Below are 21,737 nucleotides of genomic sequence, written 5' to 3' on the forward strand. Positions count from 1 at the left end.
TCTTATCTGCCTGATGCTGCATGACTTCTGGGATGCAGTTAAGAATTCTGCTGTGCATTATCTTTAAACAGACAATTCATGCTAAAAGAGTCATTTGCAGTTAAATTAGATGATGCATATATTATTCTTGCTGCTGAAGTTACAAAGAACAGGAATGAGTGCCTGAATCCTTTTGGGCCTGAATGCACTGGAATTCTTTTACTGTGAAATCAAAAAGGTAGTACTAATTAATTGTAAATAAATAGGTAATTTTATTTCATTAAACAGTTACAGTAGAGTCAGATGTGCAGGGTGGATAGGTTGGAAAACCTGATATTTCTTTCACTGTATATATATTTATTAGTAAAGTATGACTTTTCTTATTGCCATCTTACTAGCTCCAAAAAATCACAGTAGTTCTTATATGCTGGCATAAAAAACAAGTGTATAAATTGAGTGTGTAAGTGTACAAAATTTGGATGAAGTGAATTCAGAGGCTACTAATGATAAAACCCATTTTAGTTTTGAGGAATGCATTTTTTCTTAAGCATTGCTTGCAGACTTGTTTAAAATGTTGGATATATTTGCATTCCATGTATGTGGAATATAGAGAAAATAGATGATATTCCCTTGGTGTTCACCACAGAGGTTTCTTCTTGAATCATTTTTCTTCTGCTGAATTTTTGTTTGGAAAATCTATACATTGTCCAGAAATTCAGAAGTCTGGTATCAAATTCCATGCTGAGCGGCTGTTGGAGGGCCATTTGTCACAGACATTTATGAGCTAATATCACAGGACATAATTGTGTTACGATTTTTCTGCATATCCCCTATGTTTTCTCAAAAAAACACCAGAATACTTTTACTTTACTAGTAGAGTATACTCTGCTAATCATCATAGGTCCCACTCTTTAAAGGAAACTTGGGAAGTTCAGTTGAAAGCTGAATAATTTATAAGATAGAGACATATATACACTATATTGGTCCATTGACTTGGTTCCTTTGATGATGATGGACAGTAGTTATAAATGTTTTGCCAATGTACTTTAAGGGGTTGATGAGACCCAGTATGTCACAGTGGAAAGGAGTAGTAATTTGAAATGGAAGTGTAAGAAGAAAGCAGTAAAAGAATAGGTAAAGGTGGGATGAGAATATACAGGACATTATTAAATGGATTCTCAGCTCAGGCTGAGCTCATGGAACTTCTTGCGCTGTAGTTTGGGATCATGAGGAATCTCTGTAGTGCTTTCTGGGGGACTGCTAAAGAAAATAGTTTTGAAGTTTGAGATGTGACACAATGTACATAAGGAATTTAAATGGATTCATGAAAGGATCTTTCTGTTGTAGAGTCTTCTACAGAGCAAGACAAGTAAGGAACATGGGCTTAGGGGTGAAAAAATAAATCAGTCCCACCCCAACACAAAGAGAGAGAGAAAACTCGTGAGATGATACCAGCAGCACCAAAGCCTAAATTGAAATATTTACCTTCTTACATTTGGTATTTTGCAACCAGAATTTTTCAGATTGACTCCTGCAATGCTGCAAAAGTGTACCTTAAAATTTGTTATGTGATTTTTCCCATTTTCTTTTTGCCATTTTCTTTTAGATAAAATGTATCTAAAGCTTTTTTTTTTTTTAATCTGCAGAAAGTACCAGATGCACACACTTTGTTAATCTTGACATTCCAGAGACCTGACATGGCTGACATACAACCATTGTACATACTATATATCATTACATCAGTTTGAAATTTAGAAACTAATAATAGAAAAGCCCATGTAAACTGACTTTTCTGTGTGAATGGTCTTTATGAGGATTGCTCACTTCAGCTGATAACAGATAGAAACATCATTCTGGGCCTCCTATTAAGCTTAATCTTGTAATAAATTATGAACCCAATTATGGACCAAATGAAAGGTGCAGCATCTTAAGTATTTTTATTATAGTTATTTTATATCTTGAAGGGATATTCTGGTCCTTTACAGAATGCAGACCCATAGAGGACAGTATCACAGATTAGGGATTTTATATTTGCTTCTATATTCAGTTTGCCCTGCCATAGCAGTGAAAAGGCATAGTAAAGCAACCCTAATTGGGCAGTGTAGGAATCTCTGGTATGCAACATTTTTCTTAGCCAGCTATATATTATTTCTACTTCTGTGGTGCCTCAGGGAATGAGGAAAGTCTGGCCCATTAATTAGAGAATTAACCTAGAGTTGGGAAAGATGAGTTCAGGTTTTGCCTATGCCACAAATTTTCTACAAGACATTTAGCTAACTATTGACCAAAATTCAGCACAACCTAAGATCAGGGTTCATGACCATATTTCCTCTGCTTTTGAAGCAAAATCCTGTGTTCTTCTTGTTTATGGCATCTTAGATACCCCCCATTAAATAACTGAGTAGTCAGAAATCCTCACTCCCCTCATTAGCTGAAGTGAATTCTGTATACTTCATTGTCACTCTTGCCTTGTGTGAGGGTGTTGATGGAATGGCAGGGATGCATAAAGCAAAGTAATGCCTGATGTTAGTTCAGGTAGAGAATTACAAAGATACTGTCATGGTGATGAGTTCATGTTAGTTCTTGGCAGTGTAAGTCTTCCTAGTAAAACCTTCTGAAAAAGCAAAGTTCATCAATCAAAGTGTCACATGTTGCTAAATTTGCAGTTTATAAATTGTCACTATAAATGTAAGTAGTAGGAATCATTGCATAAAATTCTGCTTCTTCTTCTTTGTGTCTTTCCAGACTTAAATGGTTTCAAAAATGAGGCAGTAGGATGTTTAAATTGCAGTTTCTAGGCAGCATCTCTGCTCCTATGAGCAGGCATGGCTGTTTTATTGCATGGCCCAGCCCAGGATTGGTCATGGGCTGCTGCTGATGTTAGCATGCCAAAGAGAACATGTGACATTAAAGGTAAAAATGCCAGGGCAGGGGCATATCACCAGTAAGAATTAGGAAAAAAATATTCTTGTGCTTTATTGGATACATAGCTCAGCCTGACAGAACACCTAATCCCTAAATCATCCTGAAAATTGGTTGGGTTATAAAATGAAATTAAACCCACTATGAAAGATCATGTTCTCTCTTCACTATGCTAGCTATGTGTATATATCTCAATCCCAGACTAAGGGGAATACACCACACATAAGTAAAAATGTTTGTAAGAGAAATCTGATTAAGACAGAGCTGACTGTTTTTGTAGAAAACATTTAGAAACTATTGTAGTAATTTGATTAGAAGAGGTAAAAAATAATTTTGCTAGATTATTACATCTTCTAAATGTTGAATACCTTCTTTTCTCCTACTTTAACATTTTCTGTGGAAGGGTTATCATGTAGCATTATTTTGATTAGTCTGTAGTTACTGAAACTAACTTAGCTTTGTTAAGTGATCTTAAATGATTCTTTTGTCCTTATCAGTACTGGGTACTGACTTTTGGTGGGCAAAAGAAATCTCAGCACCCTTAGGCAGATTTTGCCTTCTTCCACTGCAGATGAATGTGTATTGCTCTAACTGAAGTATTCATTCTCAAGCCAAGGAAGACAGAGGACTAATTCGAAAGCCGAGTGAAGTTCAGGAAAAGACTTCATTGATCAAGTAGAATTTGGGTCATGGTTTAGTTAGGTCAGAACTATGCTTCTTACACAGTAGAAATAAAACTTTTATTAACGAGTCTACATATTAAAAAATACTTTCACATACTGAGAGTGAAGAGATGCAGAAGTGCATTTTTACAGCACTTCATACACCTTCAGTGCACTAAAGAATGTTAAGGAAAGGAATATGATAAAAACTCTAATGATTCTTGTCCAGTAAGTAGCTAAAGCCAAGAGAAGGTGCATGTTTCATAGCCAATCAAAGCTAGAAAGAAATTGTTTTTAGAAGTGTGGCAGGAGGACAAAGCTATGAGCAGATTCTTGTAAGTTCAGCAGTCCTTTCTGTGCAGAAATGCAAATACAGTTTTTGACTCCAGGTCAATTTTATTGCAAACAACATTTAAAGAAAGCAGTGCATTCTAAAAGTTTCCTCTCTTGTGAATATTTTTGGAAAGGTGTAGAGGGAGTAGATACTATAATTTCAAGTTCACCTTACACATTTCATGAGGGAGTTGCTCCCCTGTGGTTTGGGAGAGACCAGTCTGTGCTGCTCAGCAGCTCTCGGTAGTATTGTCCCCGCATGACCTTGTGGATGGATTTCTATTTAAAAATCATACAGAAGTTAAATATTGCAGAAAATAGCATTCACTCCTGTTTTGCTCCTTTCATAGCTTCTCAGGTGAAATTTATCTGTCCTAATGTAATGTCTTTTCTATCCAAATTATCTTTGGCTAGGCTGCCTTTATGGTCAGTGGAGAGAAATAGACACTTTTAGGGCATGATTCATCTCCTCGGAAGGTAGACATCTAACTAGGTCAGATGAATCAGACTGTACAATAGCACATTCCTTACTAGAGAGAATAAAGGAAACCTAGGGATGGGCATAGATGTCGATGCATATATTGCAAATATCTAAAGTTAAGTGAAATGAACTTTATGTCTATAGGAACTAAGTCAGCGTTCAGAGTCAGAGGAAAAAATCCTACTCTTCAGAAAGCACCCTTTTCTTCAGAGCACGTGTTTTCACTGTGCTGAGTGCATGTTCATAGTCATACCCATGAGGTGATAAATTAAAAAAAAATATTACACTCCCTCCTTCTTCTAACTTAGTATTTTAAGGTGTGATGATTGAGTAGACTGAATTCTGTGAATAGGTAATTTGTATATATTTGTCATCACTGATTCACTGGTTCTAGAGTGGCACAATTTTTTTACTAGTCTCTGATAATAATCTGTATGTATGCAGTTTCACCATGGTTTTAGTTAGTTCTTGTGAACCATTTCAGCATCGGATACTTTTTTCTCAATTAGAAACCTCTTCAAGGAGAAAGAGAAGGTATGCATTTAATTTAGGGTAGTAGACTAATTTAAATTAGTCATTCATAATAATCATTACTGTTAGTGCCAGAGTTTCACTAAATTCCCTAGTGGATGAGATGGTTAGTGCAAATGTACCTGAAAGTCTCAACAATGAATATTTTGAAGTGCTAACAAATGAGTTTTGCCGAAAGGGTCTTCATTTTGGTTTGTGTTTGGTTGCATCAACCATGATCAATAAAACCGATTATGGAACAAGAATTAACAACATTAATTATTATATATTTAAAATCCAAAATGAACAAATGAAGACTGACCCAAACAGCAATGAAGCTTTTTCATATGCTGCTCTTTCCCATTGTCTGCAAAATTCCAGATCCAAGCAAACCTGCAAGACTTTTGTCAGATGCATGCCCAGGAGTAGCACAAGGATGACAGCCTGGAGTAAGCAGATTGCTAGTGAGCCTAGCAGGTGCCAAAACATGCTGTTTCATGACCCAGTGTAAAGACGCCAAAAATAATCTCAAATGTACTTCAGTAAATAAAAGCAAAAACCCCTCAGGCTTCAGAAATAAAGTGTGTAGAACTGTCTGAGATTAAGCAAGAAACTTAAAGTTAGAAGACCAGTCTTCTAATTTTTGTCTTGCAACAGATTAGCTGTGTTAAGGTAGTGAGGCACTTTGGCCAAAATGTATGTGTTGCTGCTTAAATAGATGGCATGGTTTTCAAAAGAAAGTGGGAGCATATTATAAAGTATTCCACAGATAAAAGCATGGACTTAAGCTGAATCACATGCAAATATTGACTAAATATTTGCCTCATTTCCCGTATCATTCAGAGTCATAGCATTTAGCTGTCCTCATTTATGGTAATTTCAAATGCATAAACAAAAATAAAAATCGTTTTGTAAGTTCTAAAACCTGTTTATCCTCAAGTGCAACTGTTATAAAATTACTTTATGTAAAATCACTATATCACTGATCAGGTTGCTCAGAGAAGCTGTGGATGCCTGGAGTTGTTCAAGGCCAAGTTGGATGAGGCTCTGATTAGTCTGGTCTAGTGGGTGGTAACCCTGCCTATGGGAGGGGTTTTGGAATTAAATGATCTTTAAGGTCCCTTCCAAGCCAAGTCTGCCTATGATAGACTCATAGCTGTGGAGCATGTTTGTTTGATCAACTGGAAAACTATTTGCTTTAGATCAAGTAAGATACAAATATCCATGTTAAACAGTTGCATTTAACTTTAAAGACAGCAATACCAGGACTGTGCTAAATGAACTAGAACTTGCAAAATGCACTGTGAAATTGTGAGAAACATGGAAATAGTTGGTACTCTGTGTTTGGTATGTAGAATTAGATCAATGAAATAAAATATATATCTGATATTGATATGGAGTCAGGGGTGAAAATGATCTAAAAAAGCAGCTGAGAAATTTTGTATGCATTTTAAATATTGTATTTAACTTTTAAATCCTTCTGGTGCTGTAGACCTTTCCATATCTGCTGCTGATCATATATTGTGTAAGATCTCTAGAAGTTTCTAAAAGATAAGGGATAGTAATTATCATTGAATCAGAGTATTCTGGTTTAATAGCGACCCACAAGGATCATCAAAGTCCAATTCCTAGACGTGCACAGGACTATGCCAAGAGTCACACCATGTGCCTGAGAGCTTTGTCCATATTCTTGAGCTCTGTCAGGCTTGGTGCTGTGACCACTTACCTGGGGAGCCTGTTAAAATGCCTGTTCCAGTGCTGCAGAACTTTTGTGAGTATCCAACCCAAACCTCCCCTGGTACAGCTCCAAACCATTCCCTCAGTTTCTGTCACTGGTCACCAGAGAGAAGAGATTGGTTCCTGCCCCTCTTCTTCCCCTCTTGAGGGAACAATGAGGTCTACAGCTCAGACAGAGGAATTGTGATTGCTATAGTCTGACAATTATGACAGGAATGATGATTGCTGTAGTTTGTAGTGAAGTGCCCGTGTGCTAAAATTTTCAGGGTGAAAAACTATCTTGATGGTAACAAGCACTTTATCTTAAAATTTGTTTATGAATGCAGAGCGAAGGAATCTAAAATTTAAGAGGTACGGTTTATTAGATGGTTCAGTGTATGGTCTGAAGTACCCAGTGAGCTGGCTTTGTGTTCTTTGTATAAGAAATTAGAGAAACAAAATCTTCTATGCTGTCTGCCTGTTCATCAGCAAGGCACATAACTTAGCCCTGGTAACCCAGGCAGTGCACACAGAAACAAAACCAGGAAGCATCTTTTAAAACTGAGGTTCTGCCTTAAATAAGTAGCCATATATTACAAATGTGATGGGTCATATCTTTGAGTGCAAGAGAAAGTAAAGAATGAGCTCCTACTACAAAATATGATCTCTGGTTAAATATGCTGGTGTAAGAGACACAGTCATTCTTAAAGGACAGAATATTTAAAATGAAAGCTGTTTATTTGATCAGATAGGTATACAAATACATATATATATCTACCCACATATACACAAAGAGCCTGTGCTTTTCACAAAGAGAAAGTCACATCCATATGAAAAAATGGAGGCAAAAGTTTGATTTGGCTTACCCTTGTATGTGCTTGAGCAGGACTGATAAAAAGAGCCATGTGTTGGCCCTAGATCTCTTGAAGTTCATGGAGTTTGAATGTACTCTTTACTTGTGAGAATAATTCATAAGTTTTTTCTTGAATTCATGTACTTTAAGGAACAATGGTGAGCTGCAGAAACTACTGTGTTGTAGCTTATTACATAGAAGATGAACTCTAAAGTGCTTCTTTTGCTGTTTATGATGCTAAAGGAAATTTTTGGCTGAAATCCAATCTTGCTGTAGAAAATCAGAATAATTGGTAATAAAATAGTCATTTCTATATTCCAGTTGTTATAACTCATTCCAGCATTGCATTCCAAAAGTAATTATGTTTTGAACTGGATGAATATAATACAGACGACTAATATATGTCTTTTATTCAGATCTCAGTTATTTACTGGATCTTCAGTTATTTCATAATGTGTGTGGAAAATCTGCATTAAAGAGTCCAAACACTAAAGCTAATACGTGCCGGAATTAACTTTGTTAAGGCAAGTTAATTCAATCTCCTCCATGCATATGCATTGTGAAGACTTCTTTAATTACATGATCACATATTGTTTTTTCTTACAAAATTTTCTCCTCATTCAGTTCACAGAACATATGATAGTCACTTAATGAGCAGCTGTTCCATATTCTGTTTTCATGACATTGTTCTGTCTGTGGCCCCACACCTTGTTTACTATAGAATATTAAAGCCTTGCTCTGGAGACATAGTTATTAATTATTATTAATTTGCATTTTGGGATTTTCCTAGTGTCACGATAGTGCCAAAGTGATAAGCAGACATTAAATTAGCATTATTGCAGGCCTCTGAGATTGGCAGACAGTATGATTTCAGTTTAATGGCTGGGGAACCATGGCCCAGAATACTGTGTTCAAAAACTGCCACTAATCTACAGGACCGTCCTGAGCTGCTGGGGTCCAAAAGGCTTGACTCATTACTGTCACATGAAAGTTTTCCAGCTTAGATCTTCTTGTTTACAGCTATGTATGTCTCTGAATATTAATCTCTTCTGCAAATTCAAATGCCTCCTCTCAGTGAATCACATGGAAAATGAAGAATACACTTTCAGTGACCACTTGTGAAAAAGCTGGTTTGAATTACAGTTATGGAAACTTCATGTCAAGGAAGGATAGAATCCTGCTTTCTAGACTGACATCCAATTACTCTAACTGTTCTTGTTCTTGTTGTTATGTGGTCCCATTTTTTAGTGCATTTCTTCAAAATTCTTTACCAGGTGAACGATCGGTATGCAGTTCTGATTCATCCTAGCAGCAAGGCCGTCCTGTGCACTGTATGAGGCAGTGGTAACAATAGATATGGTAACAATAGATATGAGTCATGCCATTACTCTCCATGCTCATTCACAAGATGAGGGAAAATTTGGTTATATGGGCAACCTGGCACTTTTGGCATATTTGTTCTGGATTTTGTCATGTTAAAAAAGTTTTTTTGAAAATGTGTCTGTGTGAGAAAGAGAGACAGAAATAGAGACAGAGGGAAAGAAAATGAGTACACACCATTTTAAAATAGAAACTTCTGCGAATGTCTCAACCCCTGTCTGAATTGTGAGATGCTTGTAACCTTTAAATCCCCCACACAATGTTGTACCATTCTTCTATTAAGCAAGTTGCATGGATTAATATTCTGCAAAAATTACTGCTAAAGGAGTAAGATGCAAAATACCTATTTTCACTACCATCTGACTTGACAGAGATTTTCTGATGGCACAGAAATCATGAGAAACTGAAATTTGGTTTCCAGAAGACCCAAAAAGAGTTTTCAGTCATTATTGATTCTCTGCTCATTTCTCAATGACCTTTCCTACCCCTGTTCACTAGCTGTTAAAACTCTTGAGTATAACCCAGTTCTGTGTCCTAAGTACAACAGTTCTATTTCTCACTGCCCCACTGGCTTCTTGTCCCATATTCTTTGTTTTTACCATAAGCATAGTCTAAGTACTTGTTCTTTACCTCCTGTCTTCAGTACATTCCTGCAGTCAGTTGTCTGTTTGTCCTCATCCCTCATTCCTCCAGGGCTGGACCCCCATATACACCTTTATCATTCCTACTGCTTTCCAGCCAGAACTCCATTGTCAAGCTGTGTTTTCAGTTTCTGTGCCTCCAACCTTCTATCATTTGTTTCTTTGCACTCCTGTTCCAAATACTTCTACAAAATGTTGGCTCTTTCCTTATTTTCCTGTCTGCTGCTTCATTTTCCTTTGGGCAGTAGGGAACTGATAGAACTCTTTTGATATTTGTAAATATTATTGTTAATTTGAGAGCAGAGCCTCTGCTCATTCTAGGACAATGTTGCATAAGCCTAATTTCTTTGCTGAAAATTTGGACTTAAATCTTCATTTAGAAGACAGAAGCAATGCACCCATGACTGATACTCAAGACCTGGTCCTGGTCCCGGCAAACTTTTCTAGTCCTGCTGGATACATTTCATGTCTGCTTCTACTTAGGCACTTCTGCTTTTTTTCCTCCATTGCTGGTTATGCTTTATCTGATCATCAGTCTTGAGTCCAGATAATTTCGTCTAGGTGAAACCAGACTTTTGGGATATTGCATGGATGCAACCACAGAATTCAGCACTGAAATTAAACCTACCAGTTATTTGAGTTACAGATGCCCCTCTCAACACATCCCAGTAACAACTGGGCAGGTTAATCTCTTCAGCAGAATGTTAATGTAATGTAGTAACTTGTACAGAGCCTATGCAGAAAAACCCTGCAATATTAATTTTTTGGGAATTGTATAGTGCCAGATACTATTCAGTTTACTTACTGCACACTCATGTAAGATTTGAATGTAGAAGGGATCCCTGGTTTATCTAGTGTAAACTTGCTTAACATAGGCTGCATACTCTTGAATCACTCAATAGCTGAAGAAGGCCTACTCATTATTTGAACTTAAATTTAAAATATCACACAACGGTGCATTTGTCTCTGTCCTTCGTAAGTTGTAGAGCTTGGCATAACTTTTGAAATACCTTAAGAATTTCTAATCAGTTTCAAGAAGGACTGAGCTAATATCTTCATGTGAAAAGTAGTGTCCCATGTAAAAGGAAACAAGGTTGCACTGGAAAAAACTCACTTGGCATTGTTTAATTATTGTATTTCATTTCTATGCTTTCAAAATGCCCAGTATTTTGGAGGCTTCACAAAACTGCCCTCTGATTCTTTCAGTTTCTGGCTCTTTTACGCCGTTGCACTTTGCTTTGTCATCTTGATGCCTTATTCTTTTCCTTGCAAGAAACTTGGAAGAGCTCATTATCAATAAAAGATTGGGGGAAAATATATGCCAAAACAGCCTAAACTTCATAACGTAGTCAGTGGGAAGTATTTTAAATGAGGGCAAAGATATTGGATTTGGGACAAGATGATAATGATGGTTGGATTTGTTAGAATAATTATGGGAGATTTGTTCTCAGTTCCCTGCCTTGCTCACATCGGTCTGTTCCTGTCTCTCTGTGACATGGGTCCTTACCAATAAAATGGGAATAGCACTGTCTCACAGATATTAAAATAGTTGCTTCACAGATACCATAGAAAGAAGGAAAAAATTAATTATACTCAATCTACTGTAGTATTATGGCTTGTATGAGTACTGTAATACTGATAGTATGTCTCATATGAGAACTGTTGTCGATGGGTTGGGAAGTTTTAAAACCTAAGACAACTGAATTTTTCCAAACCTTTCTTTGCGCAGTTCTCCTCATTGCTTTATTACCTTCCCCTCCCATTAATGTTCATGCTTTCATTGTTTGTATTACCTTTCTCACAACTCCCCACTACTGCTCATATTTCAGCATTGCTCCTGTTCCTTCAGAATTCCCTCTGTCTTGCCGTTATACTTTAAGTTTGCGCATTATGCACAGTAGCTTCTCTCTTTGAACAGTCTGCTCCAAGTCAGTGTAAAGGGTCTTCTGAGCTGCATGAAGGTGGTGAGGCATTGAGAGTGTATGCACCAATAACAAGATGAATAAAGTAACAGTCAAATTTAGTGCAAATATATAACTAGTCTATGGGGAAGAAAAAAATATACATCTGTTTTCACAGCAGGAGTCTCCTAGTTGTATGAAGTAGTTCTTTGATCTGAATGGCATGTTCTTAACTCAAGAGGAATTATTTGTGGAGTTAGGAGGAGCTTAGTTGTAACAGAGAAACAGCTTGGCACTGACCATGCCTGTACTCATTATGCTTTACAGTGTCCTGTTTGTCTTCATAGTTGGGGTAGCCCAAGGCAAATGAGAGTTCTGTTGATACTACTGTGTCCTCACTGCTTTGTTGCTCCAAGCGTGTGTATTTAGGGACATATTCCATAGCTGTCTGTGCTGAGATGTTTAAAAATTATCGCCAATGTAATTCTACTACAAGAAGTCCTGTCTGTCTTCTGGGAAGGAATTGTTCAAACAGCAGAACTGAACCTCTGTGGAAGTGAGTTGAGTCTCTTTTCTCGCTGCAAGACCTGCATAAAAAAGCATGGCCAGTTTCCAGATCACACAAAGGATAATAATGTAAGTTTATGTGCTGTCAAAATTCACTGATTTTCCTATGGAGGGTTGAAACGAAAAATGTGTAAAGCCCAGATCAGTTACAGCCTTGACAGCCACCTCCACCTTGCTCAGCTTTAAGCACCTTGAGCAGTTCCCAGTTCACACTGATCTTAAATATTGACTAACAGGGCATGATAAATAGCTCAGCATTTTGTAGACATAACTCAGAACAATTTTGAAGAGCTGAGGTCTATGGACCTATCCATGCTAGGTCACACTGGACAACAAGGAAAAGCAGCATTAATCCCTTCTTTCTTCAGAAAGTTGAACTTTTGTAGAACCCATCGACTATGACCTGGCAGTCAAGAAAAACAGAAAAATAACAACCAAGAATGTTCTCTCTAAACAAAGTAGACTGGAGGCAGGCAAAATCAGTCTACTTCATATACAGTAGAGTATAATGGGGCAAAGTGTTGTGCTGGCTGTATTTCTTGCTAAATCATGGCTTAAAATGTAGCTGTGGACCAGGAATATGATCAATGGAGAAAAGTAATGAATTTTCTAGGAGCTAGTAAGTGCTTTCCTCCAAATAGCTTAGTACACATCTGTGTGTTAAAGGCAGAATTTCACACATGGCACAATATTAAATAGAAATATTCTTTTATAGAATCTTTTTTATCCTGACAAACATGTTTGTCATACTTTTACATTTTTAATAAAAACCAGGCCAAATTTTATGCTCCTTTGGTCTGAATCTGGAAAATGATTTTTTAAAATTAAGAAGGATGAGCCTGATTCAACAACCTTCCTTATGTGAGTAGTTCCCTCAGTGACTACTCTGTTTATCAGTGTTTATTAGATATCAAGGATATCTAAGATCCAAAAACTCTTTTCTTTAATTTCCTGAAAAGTAAAAGACAGAAATCTGTTTCTGGTTCTCAAAGAAGCTTTAGGATGCTTGGGATCCATCATAACTGAGTTTACACTCCATAATGATGTGCAACATTATTATCTGTTTTGTTTCTGTGATGCATAATAAGTAATTGAGCACAAACCAGGCTAAATTTGGGGAAAGTAAAATGAAATGCATATTGATACAAATAGAGTATTATCCTCAGTCAGAAGGCTTGTGTTCAACTGAAAGCATTTTCCATGCATTACCTGCCTTTCTCCTTTCCCTTAGCTGGCTGCCAAGGTAAGTGGTTGAGTCACCATCCGTGGAGGCACTTAAAAGATGTGTAGATGAGGGATTTAGGGTCATGGTTTAGTGGTGGATTTGGCAGTGCTGGGCAAAGGTTTGGCTTGATGATTTTAAAGCTCTTTTTTAACCTAAATGATTCTAGGTACCTAGGTAAACCTTTGAAAAGCAAATATTCTTTATTTAGCATGGTTTGGTGAAAGTTCCTTGTTCAGCTAGAGTCATGTGTTGATTCTTGAGCTGTTAAAGGCAAGAGGTGTTAACATCAGAAATTTAGCCTTTTGCTACCTAAATAAGCAGCTTTGTGTTGATACAGAATATGGAAGACAGCATTTTTACTACACCCATGCTTGCTAATTTGATTAAGATCATGTGCCACTTAATTTTCATGGTCTTGTTATTACTTAGAGACCTTTTTACTTTATAGGATACCTCTGAGAAATATATATATTTGAATATTCAGCAGTAAAACTTGCTGTAAACTTTCAGTAAAACTCTACCAGTGGTTCCTAGAGATTAGAAATTGTAGTTTTATTTATCTTTTAATGTTTAATATAAAAGAATGTGAATCTTCAGTTTACCAAAAGAGCATTTCTCCTACATTTAATAATTGGTAGGGAGTATACTCATTGTATGACCCAGGAACAATAATCCTGTCATAGCTGTGAGCATCTGGAAAAGTTTAGAGCAACCCCAAAATTGCTCTTAGCTGTATGAAAAATAAGATTTTACTTTGAAGTTGTGATCCTTACTCTCTTCTTCTGCCTAGTCAGGAATCTGGTCTCTGGTTTATACTTTTAGCTATTTGACATTGAAACTTCAGAACATGCATTTTGGTTGGCAGCACATGTATGTGAGGTATAATTTATAGCAAAAGTGTCTTTAGAAATGCAGGTCTTAGTCTGCATCTCTTCTTTCCTTGAAGAAGCACAGTGTTACATAACCTGGAAAATGGAACTTTTTGTTGCAGCACACTCCTGGCACTGCTGCCATGCTTCCTTTCTTATAAACTTCCAAAATCCTCATGGAGTCTGGGATTTCGATCTACTCACATGGCACATTGTACATGTCTCGTGTCAAAGAGTGAAGCTGATCTTGATGAAAGATTCATCTAGTTTCCATATTGTTAGCCTATTTAGTCTTTTCCAGAGAGGCAAAAGACACTGAAATATGGGTGTGGTCATTAACTTTAAAATGTTTCATATTAATAAAATTTATTTTGTACTTGGAAGAGCTGACATTTCCAGAATATATTGCTTTCAACTATGATGAAAGGATTCCAACCTGTTTATACTTCTCTTACTAATTCTTGACCACTGAAGCATGAATAGGGAGAATTTGGTAGGAAATGTATCTACTAAATTGTTATTTAGGTCTAGTTTTTTCCATCAGTTTCCTTTCATTTCCAGTTTGGATCAATATATCTTGATATCTTGAAGTCAGATTTCAAAGGTGATTGACATTCATTAAGATGTATAGTACTGACTAGGATTTCATAAAGGGCCAGACTGCTAATCTGCTTGTGTAGGCAATCTCACCTACATTGCTGAGGCTTATCTATAAACACTGCTGGAAATATCACTGGGTACTTACTGCACGTTTGGATTTCAAAGTACCTTCTAAGGGCCTCTATTGTACATCAGGCTACATTAAAATCCTGATTTCTTCACACACAAAGTGTGAAATAATTATTCCATCTCTTCAGCCTATCTACCCCTCTTCTGTCCTTCTTACACAGAATCACTCACGTTGGAACAGATCTCTGAAGGTCATCTAACCCACCCTCTTTCTCAAAGCAGAGCCAGTTTCAGATGTAGATCAGATTGCTTGGAGCTCCAAGGATATCTCCAGGGATGGAGGTTCCAGATTCCACAGACTTCATCTTTATGTGTACCCTGTTCCACCCTCATTGTGTGGTTGGTTTGTTTTTGCTTTTGGTTTTGTTTTTTGTTTTTTTTTGTTTTTTTTTTTTTTTTTTAATATTGTTTTTTGTACAGCTAGCTAGATATGATACTGTTCTACTGGTATTTTGATGCAGATGTAAATGCTTCTCATCTAATTTTCTCTAACTCTTCCTTTTTTTCCACAGTCATCATTTTTTACCCTGTTTCCTTACCTGTTTTACACTTGCTGTCATTTTTTCCTGGTTTTCTCTTGACCATGTCTCTCTAGCTCCTTCCATTCATAATTTAAGAGAATATTAGTCTTTATTAACATTCCCAATCCTTAGAAAGCCATCCTGACTCTATTTACTCCTCTGTCACTTGCCGTTGCTCCATGATCACTGCTCTTTGTGCATTCACATTGTTCTGTTCAAAGTTGGTGATTTCCAGTGCTATTGTAAACTCCTTTGGATTGGCTTCTGACCTTCTTGTTAGCTGAAACCACTCTCACAACACTACCTAATGATTCTCTCTTAACCAATTCTTCCGTCTCCTCTCACACTGTCAGTTTTGATCTCTTTAAATCTCATCATGGTTTGTATCTTTGGCTCCATTATTGTCTTGTTTTCTCCCTAATCCTTTCATTCATCCTTTGAAGTTCCTGATCTGACTTCTGACAGAGTCCTAAGGATTTTTAGTTTTGATCCATCTCTCCTCTCCTTTTACACATCACCTCTACAGTCTTATCCACAAATAAATGCAGTTGACATGTCTGTGCTGCTAACCCAGATTTGTATCTGTACTCCAGATATTATAATAACAGCTCAAGACAAGCATTATAAAAAAGGGCTTCCCTTAGTCCCTCATTACTGCTTGTTTTCTTAGTCCCCATCTTTTCTGTCAGGCCACTTATATAGATGTTACCATTCAGGCCTCTTCAAATTCTCCTATCAAGGTTCTGTATAAATGTCTCAGATTCCTTGCTTTGTAACACGTCTGAGCTGTGGTTCTTAATCCATACCAATAGATCTGTTGAAGTTCTGTTAGGAAATATCTGCACCATATATTACCAAATACATTCTAATGCATGGCACAATGTCTCATGCAGTTTTCAGGTAGATATCTTTGTCAATATAATGACAAAAATAATTTGTATAGGCAAATCATATATACAAGTGGGTAGATTGTGTGTTGTGTGCATGTGTTTGAATATGGGGCAGTTTGTATAAGAGATTGGGGTAACAGGTGGAAAAGTTGTGGTAGGCAAACTCATCTCAGGAAGTCTCCTTCATATGTCTTAAATTTCACTGTTGGGTTTTATTTTCTAATTTCATCCTTGTCTTTCTGCTGCACTCAGCATGTACAAATATGTGTTACTGCTATATTGTTTTTCCATCATTTCTTTTATCTCTGAGTTTAGCTTGGTGTTACTGTACATAGTTGCACAACAGGGGGAAAATAAGGATGGATCCCTTGCTTGTTTTTTTTTTTTTATTATTTTTATTTTGAAAGATAGTAATCAATGCTTTAAATTTGGATTCATATTGCCATATTAAATCCACACCACAAATTTGCTCTCCTCGTAAGGCAAACAAGATCCTGAAAATGTTCGTACTGTTCACCTGGTGTGTTTGCTCATAATCATGAGATTAAATGTGCTTCTGAGGCTGAAAACTAAGCTTACCAAAATCAACATTTATCCCAGTAATGTAGTAGAAAATGCAAAATGATTTCAAGCTAAGAAGTCCACATAGGTGCTGAAACATACAAATTTAATTGTTTCATGGTCCAAGCATATGTGTATTGATCCCTGGGACAGACAGTTGGCTGTCAGAAAGACAAGAGGGAGGAAGCGTAAAGAGCAGGACCATGAATTCAGTCTCCAGACTGTTTTTATTTTGAAAAGCTTTTAATTTTAAAATGCTTCTAAGAAATGAGATAAAGACACAATGAGACTAAAGAGTTACATTACCCTAACCAAATTTTGAAATATTTAATTTATTTTTTTTTTAAAATGCCCCAAATCTATGGGTAATGAGAAGGACAGTATGAATGGAATGATAAAACTTTTACAAAGCAAACCAAGAATGTTAAATAAATGGACATTTATTTTGTTTTAAGTTTTAAAAGCCCACAAATTACTTTCTTCTTTTTCATCAGAGATGTTTTATGGGGCTGCCTCTTTCAGCTGTACTGTATGTGACCTTCAGTATTTTTTTTTCCCTTAAAAATATTTTCTATGTCTTCCTCTAATTTGAGTGTTTTTCCCTCATCTGGCATTGAGGTTTTTACCTGTTTTAGAGTAAAGGTGATCAGATCTGGTTATGCTGATCTGCAGATTGTCTAGTGTGGTACTGCAGAGCAGCAGAGCCAAAATTCTGTTGCACTTGTAATAGAGAGAGAAGTTAAGCTTTCTGTTAGTAAGAACGACTTTCAAGGCCTTAAATAGTCTCAAGAAAATATTTCAAAGCTGTAGTACAATTTTTTATGTATCTATATTTATGTCTGTATATATCTGGTTATAAGCAAATGCCCTGTCTGTATGAATATGCTTTCAAAATCACTTGCTGATACGTTTATTCTAAGGGTAGAGCTTGAAAAGTGGGGTGCTGAAAGCCTTCCTTCAGCGTAGCATGACTGGGACAGAGGGCTGCAATTAGGAATAAATACAATCCATAGAGTTGATTTGTTCTTCTGTCCTTTCATAAATGTAATGCCTGAATTTTTGAAGAGGCAGTAATATCTTTTCCTGTTCTCGTAGCTCATACTAATAGCAGTCAAGGTCCACTGGTGCTACTGCAATATGAATTGCTGTTCTGTAATAAATGTAAATGCCCTTAAGCTTATGGTATTTATTGCTTGCAGAGAAGGTAGATGTCATTCCTAGGGCTTTTTTTCCCCTCTCTTTGTTGAAGTCTGAGGAGTCACCCTGAAAAATAGGCAGAGTTGTGATTTGGCTGCTAGTCCACAGGGTGCTGGTCCAAATCGTTGCATTCATTTCACATGGGCCACTGAACAGCTCTCAGACCTCACCAACTTCTGTTATTTTAACTGGGTTGGATTTGAACTAGTAACATAAAGGTGGACAGCCCAGTGGACCATTATCAATCCATAGTCACACAGACCTCTTTTACCTGTCGTCTTAAATTTGTGCTTCATCAACGACTGTGATTCTAGCACAAACCATCCAGAACTTTTCATATGGACTACACAGACATTATAAAGCACCTAGGGACACAAAGGGAGTTTCTCTTAATAATTCAGGCTGACTTTAATGCATCACATAAACTAGATTTCTTATACATTTAGTGCTTACAAGTCCCATTAGTTTTCCCCTTATTCCCCTACCTCTCTTCCTTTACATTATAATAATATTTTTGTGCTGATGTGAAATTTTATGTGATCCTCTGTAGAATTTTTGCTTTTAGTTTGTTTCACTATTTTTTTCCTAACAGAATAATTATGTGAAAAAAAATGGGAAGAAAAATGAAATTATATCCACTGTGATTCATTTATTCACATTATCTCTGCTTGTGTGTGCTTGTGTGTGTGTGTGCATGTCCACATCCTTGTTATCTCTTCTTGGGATAAAATTCTGGGCTGTATTACAAACTCCATACACCAAGCACTGAAAGAACTTATTTTTAAGTAACAGTGTAGGACCATGTACATACTAAATCTGTAATTACCACTGTAATTTTGTGTAACCATACTGATGCAATAATATATTTACTGTCATAAAACCAAAATAACATCTTCTGAAATGTACATGTTATTTAATACAAAGTATGGAACACCAGTTGGTTATTTATGTCTTTCAAAGCCCCATAAATAGTTACCATACAAAATTTCTGCAACAAAAAAAACAAAAAACCAAAAAAAACCCAAAAAAGCACCCCAAACAAACAAAAACCAAAAAAACCCCAAAAACAGAACTGAAAAAAACCCCAAACCAAACAAACAAAAAACTATTATCCATAAAAAAAAAAAATCAAAACTATTGGTATTATTACTAAACTATAAGGAGGTTTCTAACTTGCTGATCAATATCTGTTCCTTTTTATTAGTGGGGAAGGTGTATTCCTTCCACATTTATGAGCAGATTTAAGTGTTAAATTCAATTAAAGGATAGTTTGTAGCTCTAAAGCATGGAAAGCCCTGTAAAACCCTGGAAGCTGTGAAAATTGGCTCCACACCCAGTTAGCCCGCGTGCAGCAAAGAATTAGCTGAAATGGGAAGGCAATTAGGAGCACAACTTTTATGCAGCACTAAGCTGTAGGCATTGGGTTAGCCGACCAGGAGTTGTACAGAATACACAAATGAATTCTTTCTCTACTGACACACATGGACAAGGAAATCTATCTGCTGTTCCCACCGTACTATTTAGAAATCACATGTAATGGTGCAGAAACCAGCATCTTTTCAGAAGGGAGCTATTTCTGTAGGTCTCCATAAGGATAGGAAAATGGTCCCGGAGGTCAGATGGTTATGAGTCATTAGACTGTGGTGATCATTAGCAAATATCCACCCTCAGAGCAGTATTCATATATTGAAATTTAGGCTCAGGTCTGTCACTGACAGGACTGGGTTTTCTTTTAATATCACGATTCTGGATTTTTTAATCTACATAATGAGGGTGTCATTCCTACATAGTACTTAGATGGTGAATCCATTTTGCATGCTGAGAGCATGTATCAGCCTGCATGGGGAGGCTTGCTGTGCTTAATGTCAAGACTGAGTGGATGTCAGCCAGGTCTGCCCCATTACTCTTGGGGCTTTGTTAGCACAACTTCTTTCCTGGGCTAATTAATCTCTGACCAAACCTTCTTTGTGTTTGGCCAAGTTAGAGCATCAGAGGAAAAGCTGGAGGCCTGGGTGCCCATAGGCAAGCTCAGAAGGAGGGCTGCGTGGGCAAACAAATAATTTTCAGTAAAAGAGATAGGCAGCTTATTCCACAGATCCAAAATTGCATGAACTCCCACAGCTTCTGTTTCATTGACATGGATGTCTGTTTTCTGCCTCATTGTGCAGGGTCACACTGAGTGCCTCACTCCACAGATTAGTGCCCTCTTTACTCTGCATGTTAGGAGATGTTCAGCTAGGGAAGCTCTCTAACTACTGCAGAGAGAGCAGGATATGTCCCTGGATGTTTATAATACCATTTTGAATTCCTCAGACAAACTGTAGAATATGTAGAATATGCATACAAAGTGTTGTTATTTCAGGGTTATTCAGAGGAAATACTGAGTGCAGGGAAATGAATTGAAGCTGCAATTCTGTCATTGCATTCTGTCTTGACACAATCAGGCAGCAGCATCCTGACCATAATAAGAATCTGTATTTGAACAAGGAGTTGAAAATCAGCTTTTTAAGACATCTGAAAATGTGTTTTTTCACTCCCCTGATCTGAATTTGGCAGCAGCATAATTCCTGGGGGCTGCTATTTCAGCGATAGTTCCAACAGAAGACTTGGCCTAATGACCTGTATCAGAGCGAGAGGAACCATGCTGCAACCAGACACACAGAAAGCTGCTGCTGCCAGGAGACACTGAGAGCTGGGGATGCTTTCTGAAGCCACTCAGGTGGGGGGTTTGCCATTAGCTCCGAGTTCTATTCTGAGCAGGAAGTTTGTGTTATTTGGATGCAAGAAGCAAGGAAAAAGTACAAGAAAAGTTCTAGAAGTTGTGGAGAGTTGTGAAAAGTCTGGTACTGATTCATATCTTTGGCTGCAGGTTTGATTTCCTTGATCTATCTTTTGATTTTCATATTTCATGTTAAAACATGATTGAGATACTTTTAAAAGCAATAATTGTCTGACACTTAGCCTTTGGTTATTAAAAAAATGAAGTGACTTTAATTTCTGAAGTAGTTAGAACAATATTTACAGTTTTCAGCTATCTGTTTTTTTGCTCTCTAGGCTCTAAGGCATTTTAGACTTTCCTCTTAAAGTGTTTTCCTGCATGACCAGTGACATATATTTCTCTTAGCTGTAAGTCATAGAGGAGAAGGGCAAAGCCTTGTTATTTATACTAGTCTTGAATGAGATCAGAAGTCAGAAAGGTCACTTTGGGAATTCCCTGAGTGTGGCACTCAGTATGAGTTATGCATCTCTGTTGTGCTAACCTGGGGTACATTCACTTTTCTCTTAATGTGTTACACATAGTTCATAAAATCTGATATGTCACCAGTTCTCTAATGGCATTGCTTATTCTCAGTCAAAACATAGATGGCTATGGCTTTGTGATCATAGCAGGAAAGAGGAGGTATTTATACCATTGTAATTTTTGTTAAAATAAATAATTTCTATTGTTAGACGTGTCTTGAAATTTTTATAGAACATTTGTCATACGTATGTTGTGGTGTATTTATAATGTCCAGAAACTTTTTTAGCTTTTTGGTTTCCTAAATATCATCATTTTGGTATTATACATTGTTTAGTACAGATCTCCCATATAGCAGTTACAATTTTATTGCAAAGTACCAAGGGGAATTGTCACATGAAATTAAATCAGTTCAAACAGAAGTTTTTCAGTGGTTTGTCCAGTGTTTGTAGACAAACAAAAATTAATATTTTAAAATTTCTTTAAATGTTGCTTTCTCCATTTGAAGACCACCTCAAAAAGTAAGGATAGCTGGTTATGCATGAAGAAACTGCTCCAAAGG

The 21,737-nt window shown here is 36.8% G+C and overlaps 1 protein-coding gene across 22 annotated transcripts in view; it reads left to right on the forward strand.

Annotated features, from left to right (window-relative positions):
• MYT1L (myelin transcription factor 1 like) overlaps positions 1–21,737 on the forward strand; it is a 304,897-nt gene that overhangs the window by 85,653 nt on the left and 197,507 nt on the right. The window lies entirely within an intron of this gene.

The sequence above is a fragment of the Passer domesticus genome, chromosome 3 (assembly GCF_036417665.1).
Source record: "Passer domesticus isolate bPasDom1 chromosome 3, bPasDom1.hap1, whole genome shotgun sequence".
Classification (NCBI taxonomy): Eukaryota; Metazoa; Chordata; class Aves; order Passeriformes; family Passeridae; genus Passer; species Passer domesticus.